Source organism: Anas acuta, chromosome 1 (genome assembly GCF_963932015.1).
Source record: "Anas acuta chromosome 1, bAnaAcu1.1, whole genome shotgun sequence".
NCBI classification, from domain to species: domain Eukaryota; kingdom Metazoa; phylum Chordata; class Aves; order Anseriformes; family Anatidae; genus Anas; species Anas acuta.
The window spans coordinates 54,021,603-54,037,974 of record NC_088979.1 but is presented as its reverse complement, the minus strand read 5'-3'; the positions used below and the strand labels follow the sequence as shown (position 1 = coordinate 54,037,974).

The following is a 16,372-nucleotide window of genomic DNA, read 5'->3' as shown; positions in this document are numbered from 1 at the left end:
GTTATGTTGCTATATAAGCTACATAAGCTTGTTCTCTAAGCTATGCTGAATATGTTCCAGGATGTTTTTTTTTTTTTTTCCCTGACGGAATATCAGTCCTTGAACACCCTCATGCTTTCTTCCTTTGAACAACGGACTGACACCAAATTAACCTAAGAGGTGTCGGACTAGGTTCTTCTTTCTGATTTTCTCTTTGGTTTTCAGGGGAGGATTCCAGGAGAGGGAAGATTGGTAAAACAGCTGATTTCTTACTGGCTTTGTCTGTATAAGCTAGGAAATACACACTGGCAAAATAATAAATCAGGTAAAATAAACTGTCTAATGACCTTCATTAACTACCTCTTAGAATGCAGAATTATGCAAAAGTTTCATCAGAAACATTCATGACAGCTAAAAAAGCTGTTTGCAGTTATCCAAAACACCAAATCACAGAAGCATTAAAACAGCAACATCAACATTGTAGCCACCCAAACTCTGATATCTAGTGCCTTCTTAGACTTCCTAGGGAGTTTCCGTTGCAGTGGCAACTGCTGAAAGATTGAGCCATTGGTGTGGCCTGGGTTGTACCTGCCACCCCTATGCAGGTATCTCAGATATAAAATGGTCCTGTCTCATTTTAGATGCCATATATTTAGCTATCTAAACCCATCCAAAAACGTATGCAGTATCCTCAATACACATCAGAACACAACCTTCCAACTCTTAGCAAATTATCTAGTTAAGAAGAAGGAAAACATTGTTCCTGTAAGTCTTCAGTATCCAGCTGGAACCAATGCAAAGGTGTAAACCGCCGCTGTTCAGTACTACCTAAATTATCTTTACTGGGACCACTGGGTATTGGGAAGTTCTTCCATTGCTGATAAAAACATGCCTCTTCCTCCTCAGATCCTTCCATGACTAATTTCCTCCACAGCTATTGTTCTGGCCTCAGATTTGGAGTAGCTCCCGTTCAACCCTACAACAGGAGGAAACCAGTTGATAAATCACCTTGTCAGAGAACCTACTAACCTCATCCCAAAGTCACATGGGCATAGGAAAAACCCCTTGTGCTTCAGGGAGCATAGGTGGAGGACACACGTACTAAACTTCTGCCTCTTACCCTGAGAAGCTAGAATTTGCTGGCTTCCTGTAACAGCCAACCTACCAGGCTGTTAAAACAGGAACAAGACTTGTCCTCTAAAAAGTTCCTAATTAACACAAATAATATTTCATATAATTGCCTGAAAAAAAAAAATATTATGATTACATTTTCTGCAGGTAAACCAAATATTTTTTAATCTCCTATGAAGCTTCAGTTATCAGGCTCTAACATAACCCAGATCCTGCATATAATTCAAGCAGTGGCTGCAAATGATAAATTTTCTGACCGGTGATGTAATGAGGACTCTTTAATTATCCCTTAAATCCAAGAGCTCTATTTTATTACTCCATTATAAACCCAAGGGGAAAAAGATGCCACCGAAACTAAGCTGCATTTTGATTATCCCCATCTTCAATTAGCACAAAAATAATTCAACTCACTCTAATTGGTTAAAATGATTCTATTGTTTTTGCACCCTGCTGAGACGTAGGTGCAAAATATCCCATTGCTATTTAGCAGGTGACGCTAGCTGCCATTTCCCTACAAGCTGCCACTTAACAGCATGAGCCCGTAGGGTAGATGCTCAGGGGCATGCAGCAAAATCAGCAAGCAATCTCCACTGTAAGCAGAGAAAATAAGCTCCGGGAGACTTCAGAGAAAATGAGCAGCAATTGAATAATTTTTGTTTTATAAAATCAGTAAGAGCAGGATTGAATCCCTCACCCTTTTACAGCAATTAATGACCCGCACACGTAAGAGTAGAGGACTCCATGTAATTAACAAAGCATTACTTTGGCAAGGAAGATAGGCCTGGAGTACAGGGTTTTATTTCTTTCTGTGAAGTACGGATGACAGGTAGGAGAAAGCTATGCCAAGCGAACTGCTGGCAAGCAACTAGTCTTTTGGTTAGCAGGCAGCTCTGTTTTGTGAAGGCTATGAGTTTGTGTTCACATAGGCAAGCTTTTCTTTAAACATCAGAATTACATGCGTTCAAACAGTCATGAGTTTTACACCAAATTTCAATTTTCACCTCAAAAAAAAGGTTGATTTGTTTCAGCTTGCTGTATGGTTACTGTGAAGCACCAAGAACGCTTTCATTTGTGTAATGTTTTAAAACATCATATGTGGTTCTTTGCCTGGTTATTCTGCCACATAACACTATATAAATATACATGATCATGGACCTTCATTTTTTCTGATGTCACATTAGGCTAACAGAAACCAAGGAAATAAATAGCTGTATACAGAGGAAGAAACAAGAATTGCTTTCACTCAGGAAAAATAAGCAAACAAGGAGTAATGAAGGGTGAGAAACAAGGTCCTCTAGCAGAAGCACTAGGTGTGGGATAAAATGGCATCCAAAAGCCTAATCTCTGATGACAGTATGGCTCCAGCAGCATACTTGCAGATTTAATCCCACCACCTCAAAAATGAAGTAAATTGCAGAAAGAATGCCTCAAAATCAAAATGCACACACTGTGTCATTCACTAGAGGTCCACAAACAGAAAGGAGAGTTTATTTGTAGGGAAAACTCTGTAAGTGGATAGCATCCAGCTTTCTAACACTGTGTATTTTACTGCTTCAGTATTTTACTCTGACTCTCTTCTCTTCTTCCACTCTCATATAAAATAAAATAAAAAAAAAATTGACAGAGCCATTCATTTGGCTATTCCCCCTAGTACCAACTCGAATAACGATTAAATATTAGCACTAATGCATATTAGTAGAAGCAAAATAAGATTAGAAGGTATCCTGTCTGCTACCTTTGGCTTAGAGGGAGTACTAAGCAAAGGGGACTGCAGAGGAAAAGTGCAGGATGAAGATTATGTAGATCCTTTGCTGCAGTCGGTATACAGTCTTATGAACTTAAGATCTTAAGGCCAGTTTCAGCACAGTCCACCTGCCCTCTCGGTGATCACGATGGCACCTCATCCTGTGAAGCCAGCTTTAGCAGGCCCATGACTTGGGGTTTGACTGTTAGGGCTGTATTAACCACACAAGGATTTCTACCCTCCTATCTGGGCTGGGTGAGACAAAAAGAAGCCTGTTGACAGGGGTTCCCTACTCCAGCCTCCAACTGGAAACAAAACCATCACCAACAGCAGACCAGTTCAGCTGTTGCACTGTCTCAATGAGTCTGGAGAAGCTCTGGGGACAGGTATTGGCCTCTCTGGAGGACCTGCCACAGTGCTGCACTACCCTCCCCATGTCCAGCCTGAATCTCCAAAGCTAAAACGTGTTGCCATTGCCCATCGCTGCCATCAGGCACTGCTTAGGAGAGTTTGGCTTTAATATCTTTATAATCATATCCATGAGTAGGTGTAAGCAACTACTGAGTTGTGCTTTAGCTTTGTCCTCCGACTCAAACCCACAGCTCCCTCAGCCCAGGCTCCTGTTCACAGTGGTAGCTACATACTGGATCTAGACATGGCAACAGCTCTTCATCTGAGCTGCACATAGCACCTTGGATAAAAGCAGTGAAGGTATGCTCAGTTCCCAGTGGGTGAACTAGAGAAACGTTAGCTTTATCTCTTTCATAGGATCATTAAGGTTGGAAAAGACCTTCAAGATCATCTGGCCCTTTACTCTTGGCAGCATATACAAGGGAATACCACTCAAATGTTTTTTGCATTTGCTTCTTTTGATTCTTCTTTGAACTGCTGGCAGAAGGATGGGTTAAAAGCCCTAGATCCTGCACAGAAAGGTCCACAGGATTTTGGGCCCTGCTATTTCTGTCCTCTCAGATATTTTAAGTATTGAGCGCACTTCCATTTTACAAAGATATCTATCACGAAGCCACACTATCTCATCAAAACCCTTCCAGCTATTGAAAGACAACTGAACAACAAAGAAATTAAGTTATTAGTGCTTACTTTCTAGATGAATCCTTTATTCATCCTTCAGAAACCAAGATTTGACGCAGACATTGCCAGTAATGGCCATGTCCAAACATTTCTTTCTGAGGCAACACAACCTGAAGTGTATTGACAGCTCTAAAAAAATCCTTTTAGAATATCCCATTTTTTCAGTCTACTCCTTTTTTCAGTCTTTTATGCGGAAAGTAACAAATAATTACATCCCCTTGACAAAATTCTGCTGATGTAAACAAAGCAAAACTACAGCAGTTTTAATCATTCCTCCAGTTCAGAAAGCTCGTTGTCTCAATCCCCAAAGCCTTGTGCACAGCATCCCACAGACTGACATCATCCCCATTTCCAGTTTGTTTCCAGACTTCCTCCACTGGGGACTCAGCAGCAGCAGGGACCAGCCCTAGCAGGATTGGCACCGCTGGTACCGCTGCAAGAAAAAGGGCTTCAATCATCTCTGAAATTTTTAAAGAAGCATGAGGTAAGCTCTCTAGAAAGCGAGGACAATGCCATGCTAATCCTCCTGTCAGCCCTCGGGCCATCACCACAATTCAGACTACCAAACCACCCTGCTGCCTCACAAGGGAGGAGTACTGAGCTCCACCCAGCTCAGGCCTCCAGTTATTGCCACGCTATTAGTCAAGAGGCTGCTTTACAGCTCAGAAAGCATATTGATTTTTCTTCCTCTAATTCATGGCAGTAAGGACAGGTTATGTCAAGAAAATGTCGGACTGAAACCACTCACAATACCTCGGCTCTGCTGGATTGTGTCCAAATCATACCACCACAGATATTAAGCCCTCACCCTTCACGTCCATGCTCACCACTGCTTGCACAGGATGCATTGCCAGGTCTAACCATGTTCAAGATTCAACAGCTTGTAGCTCCAGAAGGAATACCAGGGATAACCATACTTCTCCTGAGGCATCTAGCAATCCATGTGACAGAGTCCACTACCATGGACTACCAAAGCATAAACTGGAATAGACAGTTCAAGAAATTTGGAAAAGAGCCAGAGAAATCAGATATCTTCTAAAAGCTGTAAGTAGCATGAGAAATACAGTCCACCACAAACAGGAAGCAAAGAGCATAAAACATTATGAAATTAAGTGAATGAATTGAGTAACATGAGACCTCTCTCTAACTGCCAACAGGCAATACAGATTCTCAGGAGTGAAATACCTGATCGGAATTGCATCACCCAAAGCTGTCTACAGGAGATCTAAATCCTACATCTTTTTCTTCCTCCCTCATGATACTAAGTCAAAGACTCAGGCACAAGCAGATGGCAGGAAGCACTTTACTCACCTGTTCTGCAAATATGAAATCTAAGGTGTTTCTAGTAAGGCATTTTTATTATATTTCGCTAACCTGGAAAGCTAAAGTTAACATTTATTCACTTAAAGGAATAGAACAGATTTAGGAAGGCTAACGCTAATACCTTGTAATAGAAGGTAGCAAAATGTACCAGAATAAATCTAGGGAATTTCAGCAAATATATTGTCAAGGCTAAATATGTTAAGACTCCAATATTCATCTTTTCATGTTTTGTATGAAAAGCCAGTTTCCTCATAGTTCCCTTGGCACCTTCACAGGTCACCTCTGGTCCAACCTGCAGAGCTGGCTGTATTGCAGACCTGACAGAGAAGTTGAAGATTAAGGATGTCACAACATTATTGCCATTTTGGAAAAAGCACCACGTTCAAGCAAGTGGAAGAATTCCCAGTTAATCAGGAACTACAGAAAGCCATAGTAGAGCAAAGGCTGGGAAACTCCAAAATCTTGTACAGTTCACAGAAGGCAAGCATGGCAAGGGCCTGAGAGCTCAGGGACCTGCTAACTGGTGCCACTAGCACTGATCATAAATACAGTCAAAACTCAGTAACCACTGCTGCAGTAACACACCCAGAAATCAAAAACCGCCTTGATATTTTTAGGCTATTCATCAATTACATACATAGGACGGAAGTTCCAGATTTTAGGACAGCAAACAATGGCCAAGTAACCAATTCATCAAAGTTTATGCTAAGGCCATTGATGCTCAGAGCCTATAATGTCCATATAAACTTAGAGCACTGCAGGGAAATGTCCTACTTCATAAAAACCTTGTGCATGCTTTGAAATCCCTTTCAGCTAACAAGAACACACTTCACCCATACCCACTAACAGCTCACTCACAAACCAAGCTGAGTACATTTTGACATCCCTCTTCTTCAAAACATGTTTTCTTCCAAGACCTGTGAATTCAACCCACACTCTTTCCAGACTTAAACCATTAACAAAATACTCAGAAGTTCCCTTCCTCCTCGAAAATGTAAAAAACTTGCCACTCTCCTTAGCTAGTGCCAAATCTCCCTTTCCCGAGAAAGGTCAGTAACAAAGCCAACTACCAGCTCACCTAATTGAGCCTAAAGCTATGGACCAGGGACACCAAACTAAAGAGAGGGCACGGACCTTCCTGCACATCTAATGAGTTCCTATCACAGGAGATACAGGTTCATATATACTCAGCCTTCCAGACCTCCTTTGGATTCCATCAGGCATGAAATATTTGTCACCAGAGGGAGGGGAGACACCTCATGAGAGCCCACAAAATATGATAAAGTTTGGGTCCTTCCTAAGTAAGCTAGGAGCAATTGAAAACAAGCAGCAATATAATTCGGTAGCAGTGGGAAGCTGCTCCACCAGCCTTCGGCCTTCCTCAGTGGAGACCTACAAAGCTCAATTCTCTCCATGCTGCTTTCCATCATCAGCATCAAACCAGCAAGTGAACAGGTCAGAAACAGTCTCTAATTCTTCCAATATGGAGACAACAAGACCTATTTATCCCTCAGCACAAACAGCTGCGGCACTGTCAAAACGACCTGCTGCTGAGGAGCGGTTGAAGTTAAATTGAATTGAAGTTAAATCTAAACCTGGAATTCACCAGCGAGCAAAGGAAAACACTTGAGAGGCTGCAGCCACCTACAGGCTCTGGTTTTGTTGCTTTAAGATACATGATCCCAACTGGTCATAGGTCAGAAGTATTTCTGGACTTTACACTGACATTATACTTTCATACTGAAACATTACTCAACGACAGCATTGCTGTCTCAGCTCTATCTAGGCAAAGAGTGACCTGTGCCTGCAATACACTGTAGCAGGCCATGAAGCCTTCCACTCTAGGAAATTTTATTACTCCAGAACATGCTGTGTCTTTCCTCAGGAATACAGCTGCAGACCACCACATCCTCCCACCTTCCAAACTGCATCAAAAACAGCCTTGTAGTCTTCAAGCACTCTGTGGCCTAGGCCCCGGACAGCAAAAGGGCTACCTTGGGCTCCACAGAAAAATAATCCCTGACAATAATTTCCTTCAGTCACTGAGCATGAGCCAAAAATGTTGATCTGCAACTGCAAGGCAGGGATAAACTGTTGCATTATCCACCACTTGCAGCTCTTTGAAGATGCCTGCTCTTCCCTCGTATCTGTATTTGTTTGAGCCATACTCAACCGTGTTTCTATTCCAAATTTAGTTGTGTTTCAGTATCACGTTTCTCTGAAGCTTTGAAGGTGTCAAACCCAGTTATCACAAATAATCCATCCATAATGATCAAGACTGTGCAAAAAGCACAGGGGAAATATCAATAGTCTAAAAGGGAGATTATTTTTGTTTTTAAAGGATTATTCACAAGAAATGAGTGACTAGAAAATGAAAAGTATTTTGATCAACACTTTTCCTGACTTTCACTTCAGTGACATTTTAATGAACACTTTCTAGCTACCTCTACTTACATAAAGTTACAAATGAACGTGGGAGAGTACTGATGAAAGGTAATAGAGAAAAATAAAAGAAAAAGAAAAAAGAAAGAAAATTTCATCAGGCATTTCAATTTATCGGATGCCTATAAAAAATGAATAGTAACTCATGTGAAGAAAACTGACCCAGCAAAGATTTGATAAGTAAAAGACATCTGGAAAGGAGTCATGACTAGACAGAAAGAGTTTGAAATATGATAGAGGGGCATGAGGAAAAATACACTGAGATCTGGAATCCAGTTAGGTTACTTTACAACTCTTCAAAGATGAAGGTAGTGTGTTCACATCTGTCTTGAGCACTCAATCCAACACCACAGAGCTAAGAATAAATGGCCAAAACAAAACAAAACAAAAATATGTAAAAGAGCAGTAACTGTGATTGTAGCACTGGATGGAGCAATTTGAAGTGAGGTTTCTACCCTGATAACAGACAGTATTAAAATACTTTATTCAATAACAAGTTTAATATGGTTCGTGGATCTTTGTTTCTGTTTTCGTTGGCAGGTTAAATCAAATTCTGAAACCTTCTACTAATACCACAGTAAGACCTATGGGGGCCTATTAAAAATGGAAAAAAAAATAGAAGGTAGTATAAACAAGCAGACTGTTCATTCACCTAGCATAGCATCAGTTTCAGAAAGAACATGCCCAGCCTAAATAAATTAGGCTCTATAATTTTACTCATCAGTGTAAGGAGTAAAAATAATCATAAAGCATTGCTGAGATTCCAAGAGCTACCCAGAGGATGCAAAAACATCCAACACCATCACGCAGCAAAAGGAATACCAATTTTGTATGCTTTTCCTTCTTCCTGCCATAAATTGTTAACAGAATTTTTTCCACTGCCTTGTAATTGAGCTTTCAAGCTAAGAAAAAGCAAGACCAGGAAGGCTCCCAAACCCAGAGCAGTCACACATCACTGGTCCACCTCACACACCACTTTTGCTACGGTACATGTACTACGGTTTGAGAATCCCTGGGCTAGAAGAACAGGCAGCCTATTTGGTACTGCATACTACAATTCTAGAGACTATGCAACTAGCAGAGAAGCTACAGACCAGATGTAGTAGACAAGATGAAAATTTCACCCACCAAGTGTTAACAGCAAGTAGACTTTATTTTTAATCTTCTTATGACAACTGTTATTCTGCAAAAGCCAAATTTAAGAAAATGATGCTCAAATGAAGATTTCAGCATCACAATCCCAAACAGACCAATGCCAAAGATTTGAGATTTTGGCAGGTCTACCAAGGTCTAAAAATAGGCCGTTCCTTCAGAGAGGGCCATAAATGATAACGGAGATAAGTTTCAGAGGGAAAGCATGTTGGGGTGACACAAGCCATGTGGCCCACCTATGTATCTGCAGAGGGACCACTCCTCTGGTGACATAGGGAAACATATTCCGAATTTCACCTGCACATACATGAGCCATAGCATAGGCCTGCAACACTGGCAAGATCCAAAGACTGGCACATCCCAACTTGGGGCTCCAGCCAGCATCTGATGAGCAGCAATGGTTGGCACCCCCATACCTCCTCATCACAGAAGGGAGAGGCTACAGGGCTCTTCCCTGGCTTCACGTACCCTATAAGAGCCCACTAAGCTGACACTACACAAAAGGGCCTTGTCCACAGTGGGAAGAACGGCATGCTTTCCAGCAGCAGTACCAGCTGTAGGGTGTGTATGCAAACAGCCTTAACACCCAGTGCATTGCAAGTTACAAACTGGCATTGCTGAAGCAATTTTAAAATAAAAACAAACACACAGTCGAAAGACTGTATCAAAGAAGCTTCCCATCAGTCCTCCACAGTAACTTCAGAGTGTTTCCCAGAAGAGTGGAAGCACGAATTTGGCCCTAAAGCCTACTACAGGCACATTTTTCACTTGTGTGCACACACACACTGGTATGTGCACGCAAGGAGGGAAAAGGCAGGACAGATGGCTAAATCTATGCATATTTACCAAGGTACGAACGCCACGTTAAAATGATAAGCACTGGGCCAAGTCACATGCTTAAAATTAATCGCAATTCCGCTCCTGCCTGCAAGTCCACACTGCTTTAAAAACCTACAAGCCTGAACAAGGTACACCGGCACGACACACTCGCTTCACAGCGCGCAAATCCCACGTGGCCGTCCTCCGTGGGGGCATTAAAGGCGACCGAGTTGCTCCTTGCTCCTGTTTCAAGCCCGCATTTCTGCTGCCGGGCTCACCTCTGAGCAGAAATGCAAACCAGCCTGAGGGAAACAGAAAGGAAAGCATCTGGAAACAGAAGCCCGTAGGCGACGTTGTCACTGCTCGGAAAACATACGTGTGCGCGTATAGGTGCCCCGTGTGTGCCTATACGTGCCCGTTCCTTGCGTGTGCGAGCTCTCTGCATGTCGCTGGCTGCAGGGAGGACATCCAGCATGCATGCCAAGCTCCTTGGGGGGCACACTGGCCTCTCGCCCTGTCTCCTTCACCGACACGAGTGGGTGCGTGGGAGGTTTGGGGTGCGTACCCCAGCACCCTAGAGGGAAGGGAGAGTGTGCGTGCGGTGGGTGCCGCTCTGGGAAGGTTTGCTCCGAGCCCCCTCCTTTGCAAAGTCCCCCAAACTTGCTGCCGAGCGCCAGGTCCCACGAGGAACACGAGGGGGGGGAAACTGCGGGCGTGGGAGGGGAAGGAGAGGAAGAGGAGGAGGAGGGAAAAGGAGGAGAGAGGCCGGACAGCGGCCGAGCCGAGCGCTCCCGGGGACACCGGCGACGTCCCCGGTGCAGGGGGCTCCGGGGAGAGGGGAGAAAAACCCGCGGGGGTGCGGGGCCGCCCTTACCTCGGAGCGGGGCCGGGGAGCGGCCGCTTCTCCCAGCCGGGCGGCGGCGCCTCCTTGCAGCGGCTCCGCTCCTCTCCTCTCCTCTCCTCGCCTCTCCCGCCGCGGCGGCGGCGGCGGCTGCTGGCGGAGGGGCGGCCCCGGCCCGCCCCGGCCCGCCCCGCGCCGCCCCCCGGCCCCCAGCGCTTCCCCCCCGGGCCCGAGCGGGGCGGTGCGGGGCGGTGCGGGGAAGGAACGGGCTCCCCGGCCGCCTGGTCAACCCGTTGCTCCGGACGGGCCGCCCCGGGCAGGGTGACCGGGGCTGTGTGGGCTCCGCGGCCGCCTGGTCAACCCCTTAACCCCTGCTCCGGCAGGGCTGCCTAGGCCCGTTTCTAGGTGGTGTCTGCAGATCCCAAGGAGGAGACCCCACAGCCTCCCATGGCAGCATGGTGTTTAGGATCCACGCACTACCCCGCTGTCTCAACTGCCCCCTGCTCCAGATGGGAGCCTTTCATAAGAGACCCATGATCTCTTCCTACACAGTCGCTGAGGAGGCTCTCAGGAAAGTCAGACAAGAAGGGGATAGTCATACACCGCCAGGAGCCCCTCTCTAGATGAATTTAAACTGTTGTAGCATCACAACGAAAAAAAAAATAAAAATCAGAAGCATCTGCACTCCATTTCAACTAAATTCCTTTAATCTACCCCCGGGCTCTTTTGCAAGGATCGGTTATTGAACTTTCAGAGCTTCTGTTCATTACACAATGTGTTACATTTGAGAAAGTCAGTAAACCTTTAGATTCATCACCTCCTTTTTTTCCAGAGGCTGAAAAAAGGAATAAAAAGATTGTATTTATTTTTAAAGTAATGAGCAGAGTGATGAATTAATATTTTAAGGCTAATTGGAGATCAGCTCTAACCAGTTTGTTCAAGGTGACCCCGTGAATAAGGTGTTTGAGTAAAACCAATTAGGAAAAGTATGTTAATATCATTCTGCTTTGAAAGGGAATACAATGCATAGAATAAATACAAAGGTCAGCCAGAGCTGGGGATGCCACCGGGAAGAACCCAGTACAACATGCACCCTGCCCTAGTTGGTAGGAGGGAGAGACGGCTTTGTAAAGGGGAGAAATAATAAATAAAATAAAATAAAATAAAATAAAATAAAATAAAATAAATAAAATAAATAAAATAAAATAAATAATTTTTTAAAAAATCTGCTGCTCCAGCTCATCCCACTACTGAGGATTGTCATCCCCAGGTGCCCAGGAGCAGCACCAGCAACATTTCTACCCATTTTTTACCTCCATTTGAACAATTTTGGCCTTGGTGAATGGCACTTCTGCAGAGGAAAATAACCAAGGCTATAAAACATTTTCATGGCACTTTTTTTTTTTTTTCTTCTTCTTAATCTTCATTACATGAGAGAAGAGAGAACTGAGAAAGACATTGTTAAATATGCAAAAAGCCTCAACAGGATGTTCCATCAATAACATTTTAGTACACAGCTGACATCATAAAATGCAGGATCTCAAGAGGCCTTCTATTAAGCATCTACTCAGAGTGAAGCAGTATTAGACATATTTCAGGTCAGGTCTAACATGTTTTATTTTGCCATGCTTTTAAAAACCTCAACTGAGAGCATATTATCTCAGGCAACCTGTTGTGCCATTAACTGTTTTGCCTAAGCCTCTCTTTCTGCAAATTAACCCAATTAAATTTTGTCTTCATCTTGTGGAGGACAACTGATATTATCTGTTTACAACACTGTTTTGCATATAGCATCTAAAGGTATGATAAAATAAACGTTCATGTTTTGCAAATATTTATCATTCTTTTTGGTCTCCTCAAGACACTTGGATATGATGTCCACAATAGACGTTGTAGATCATCTGAGCCTCATCAGTGATGAAAAAAGTAGAACAATTACCTGTGTGTTACGAACAGTGTATTTGCTAATAATCCTCAATGACATTTCGTTGTGTGATGACAACTTCACGTTGACTCTTTCTGCACAGGGTGAGCATCAATAGCAGCCTTTCTCAGACCAGCTACTCCCTGTATAAATTTCATGCCATTCTAAGCATCTTGCCTAGCGCTTGCCCTTATCTTGCTAATTTTGAATCATCCCTGCCACCAATTGAGAGTATCTTTTAGTAGCAATAGTTTAACAACGTACATTCTAAGTGGCTTATTGATATTGGAACATGGTTCATTAATTTTGCATGTTTCTTAAAAAAAAACTCTGAATCAGTTTAATGAGGCTTAGTCAATATTATCTTACTTTGAGAGACTCGGTCTAGAAAATTTATGAGAAAATAAGGCAAATTTAAATACCATTAACTCTTTACTATTTCAGCTTTTTTATCTCATTTGCCTTATTGCTTTTTATTAACGGCATACCACAAAGACTCTCATACCAAACAAGGCATGTGAGTAGGGCCATTAATATTTTACAGAATGCTAAAATCATAACAAGACATTTTGAGTACACTTTAAACAGATCTCTCAATTCTTTTAACAGAGCAGTTCTTTTGGTCTCCTACGTATGCTGCCCTGCTGCACCACTGGCATATCTGGTGCTTGTAGTGACAACGATGCCTCACACCCAGAGCCCAGGAGGGCAAAACAGCCGGCCCCCAGAAGGTGCCAGAAGACATTAATTTTCCACCAGCAGCCAGTGGTGCCCCCATGTGTCTTCACGGATGAATTTCAAACATTGGGATTCCAGTAATTTGCTCAAATGTTATGTGACACTAGAAATCTGGTGTGCACAGTCTGTACGCTGTGCAACCCCTTTCTCTGGAGCCCCCAAACAGTTCAAGCATTTCATGCAAGGGAGGATGTATGAAGTGAAATAACTTGAGCCTATACTAACATAAGCCATGCTTTTAGCTGAAATACAGTAGGTAACCATAAATATCCAACAGCCTGTTCTGGCAAACTTGTAAGTTCAGGCATGAACTCTTGTTCATTGATTTCCAAGACCACCAGTTTAAATAAACATTACAACTTCTTAGTATCTATATATTCACATGCTGCAGCTAGGGAAAGTTGGCATGCTTTCACTGAAATTATTCCTCTCTATACAAATTGAAATTAAACGGATACTTTAAAGGCAGTCTAGTGAGTTCAGCTCTGTCACACTTTTTTTGTAAAGAACACAAAAAAATTACCCCAGTATGAAGTTTTACTGTATGTGGACACCTATATATACATACAGAAGCATACTTACAGAAGCATAGCTATACTTCTTTCTCTCTCTTTCTTTCTTTCTTTCTTTCTTTCTTTCTTTCTTTCTTTCTTTCTTTCTTTCTTTCTTTCTTTCTTTCTTTCTTTCTCTCTCTCTCTCTCTCTCTCTCTCTCTCTCTCTCTCTCTCTCTCTCTCTTTCTCTCTCTCTCTCTCTCTCTCTCTTTCTCTTTCTCTTTCTTTCTTTTCTCTCCCCTTTTCTCCTTTGCTCTTTTTCCTTCATGAGAAAACACATGAAAATTACCTATGAATTTATTCAAGTTAACAGCTTAAGTTTCTTATTACTTAATGTTGGAGCATCAGAGTTCCATAAAAAATTTACCCAAAGTTTGTGTACAGCAATCATCCAAGGAAAGAATGTCTGCAAATTTCTTCTTTACAAGTTTTGTGGTGCCTTTTCTCATGCATGTGACGTTAAATTTGTTCGTATGACAATTGGACCATCTGCCCCATCTGTTTGGATTGCTTTTGGAAATAATACTTCAAATACTCTGGCAATATATTTATTAGGAAGTTTCGCAGACCTTCAATATTTCAGCTCTTAAGCCCATAGAGCACAAATAGATTATGGACACCATATGCCATGTGCTGTTAAATTTTATCTAGACACAACCACAGAGAGCCAGGCCAATGACTTTGTTACTCATTTTCAACAGTCTCAGCAGAAACTGTCTTATCCTGCAGCAGATTGAGCTTTGCATGCTACACTTGAAAAAAAAAAGGAGAAACTAGGGTTGACCAAGAGCCTGGCAGAGGCTGGCTTCTTCTTTAATCTGCAGTGGTGCCATATCTCCAGATGATCCTAACAGAAAATGCAAAGGAGATAACTTCCAAAATACAACTGGGCTATTGTGCAACAGAGAGGAGCCTTCCCTTTACCATGGCAGCCAACCAGCTGAAGTCCAGACATACAAGATTTTAATACATTCATTGTCTTAATGAAGAGCTACAAATGTAATGAACATGTTCAGGACAACACAGTGCTGGTATTCTTCTGCAAAGGGACATCCTTACACTGCTAAATACAACAGGCCTTGACTTGCATCCTATGGACAAGTGACACAGTGTGCACTGCATGCACACTGCCAAACCTTCTGTGCCCAGTAAATCTGGCCACATCTGTACTGCCTTGTGTGTGCCATTATTCCCTGAGCTTAGGGGATGGTGTTGCCTGTTCACTTGCTCAGTGTTGTCTGAAAGAGCATTAGTTGCTGTGTAACTATACCATGTACTAGGTAATCATTGAACAGTGGGGTCCAACACCAACAGTCAATGCTCAGCCCAAACCACTGCCCTGTGCAGTTTACTTGTATACACGTAACTTCATGAACTCCTCAACCAAAAGGAACAGGCAGTGCTATGACCATCCACTCTGAAACAAGGCTAAGTTGAGTGTGTTGAGAAGAATTCCAATGAGGTTTTCACATACCTAATAAGCATGGGTCCTCTGCCTTCCCCAGTAACCTATTCCAACAGTTACACTTGTTGGCAGCAGGATGTCTCTCGTTTTAAGCTTGCTTTTATTCTTCAAACTTCCAGCCACCAAACAATGTGATACATCTGACATCCATGTCGGGAAGCCAGCCAGGACTGAGATTTCCCACTTCCTTTTTGCTATACCTACCAGTCAGTTTAATTCTCTTCAGTCTCTGATAAGCTGCATGCACCACATTTCTCAAGCCTTGCATTGTAAAATTCCTTTCCAAGTCTCCTACCCTACAGATATGGCTAGTATCGTCACAGCCTATGTGTAATAAATTGTATTTGTCCCCTTTAATTTGCCTTTTGTTGGACTGTAACTCTCAATCAGATGATTCAGCCCCATTGGCAAAAGTAATACATGCTCTTCAATATTTGCCGTTATCTGCAAACTTTATCACAATATTTTATGTCGTCTAGACCGTTGATAAAAGTATTGGGAAAAAATCAATCTCTGGGTAAAAAAAACTCAGCACAATAACTGTCTTTGTTTATGTCTTTTCATTAGCAGTGACATCTGGAGATCTACCAGTGAGTCAGTTTTTAATCCATGCAATGTTAATTGCATATAATGGATGTTCTCTTAAATCAAAGTGTTACTGTGGTATTGACTGAAATGCTTTGAAGAAATCAATGCTATTATGTGAACACAGTTGTCCTCAGCACACAGAATTATAAACTTCTCAAAGCAAGCTAAGGAGCACAGACAGCCCCCAGCAACACAACTTCAGTAAGACGTACCTTCTGTGATGCCATGGTGACTTAATTATATTTTAGCCTCTAATTTTTTTGGATAAGATCACAAATTAGCAATCTATTTGCTATGGCTATGAATGACATCTGTTATTTATTCAATAGGTCCTTTCAAGCTTGCAGAAACTGAGGAAGTTTTCGTAATACTCCTTTGGAATTTCCCATGACCTGAAGAAATACATTGGTAGTGGCTGAAGACAGGTACTCATCTAGCTCTATTAAAGGCTGAAATTTAGTTTGAACAGATCCTGCCCTGCTTGCTATCTTGCAGGTGATTTTTGTTCTATTTGTCACTTTCTCATGTGGATACATAATTTCTTTGTTCCAAATACCAAACAGAAATCTATGGAACTTTTTT

The 16,372-nt window shown here is 42.5% G+C and overlaps 1 protein-coding gene across 7 annotated transcripts in view; it reads right to left on the bottom strand.

The window, feature by feature from the left end:
- The window catches only part of MBNL2 (muscleblind like splicing regulator 2), a 108,532-nt gene extending 97,815 nt beyond the window's left edge, over positions 1–10,717 (bottom strand). For 5 of the 7 annotated variants that reach the window (XM_068677244.1, XM_068677268.1, XM_068677257.1 and 2 more), the window contains exon 1: positions 10,557–10,717. The gene's annotated coding sequence lies outside the window, so the exon portion shown is untranslated. The remainder of the gene's footprint in view (positions 1–10,556) is intronic. The other 2 variants (XM_068677286.1, XM_068677310.1) reach the window with 2 other exon arrangements.
- Positions 10,718–16,372: the final 5,655 nt, after the last annotated feature.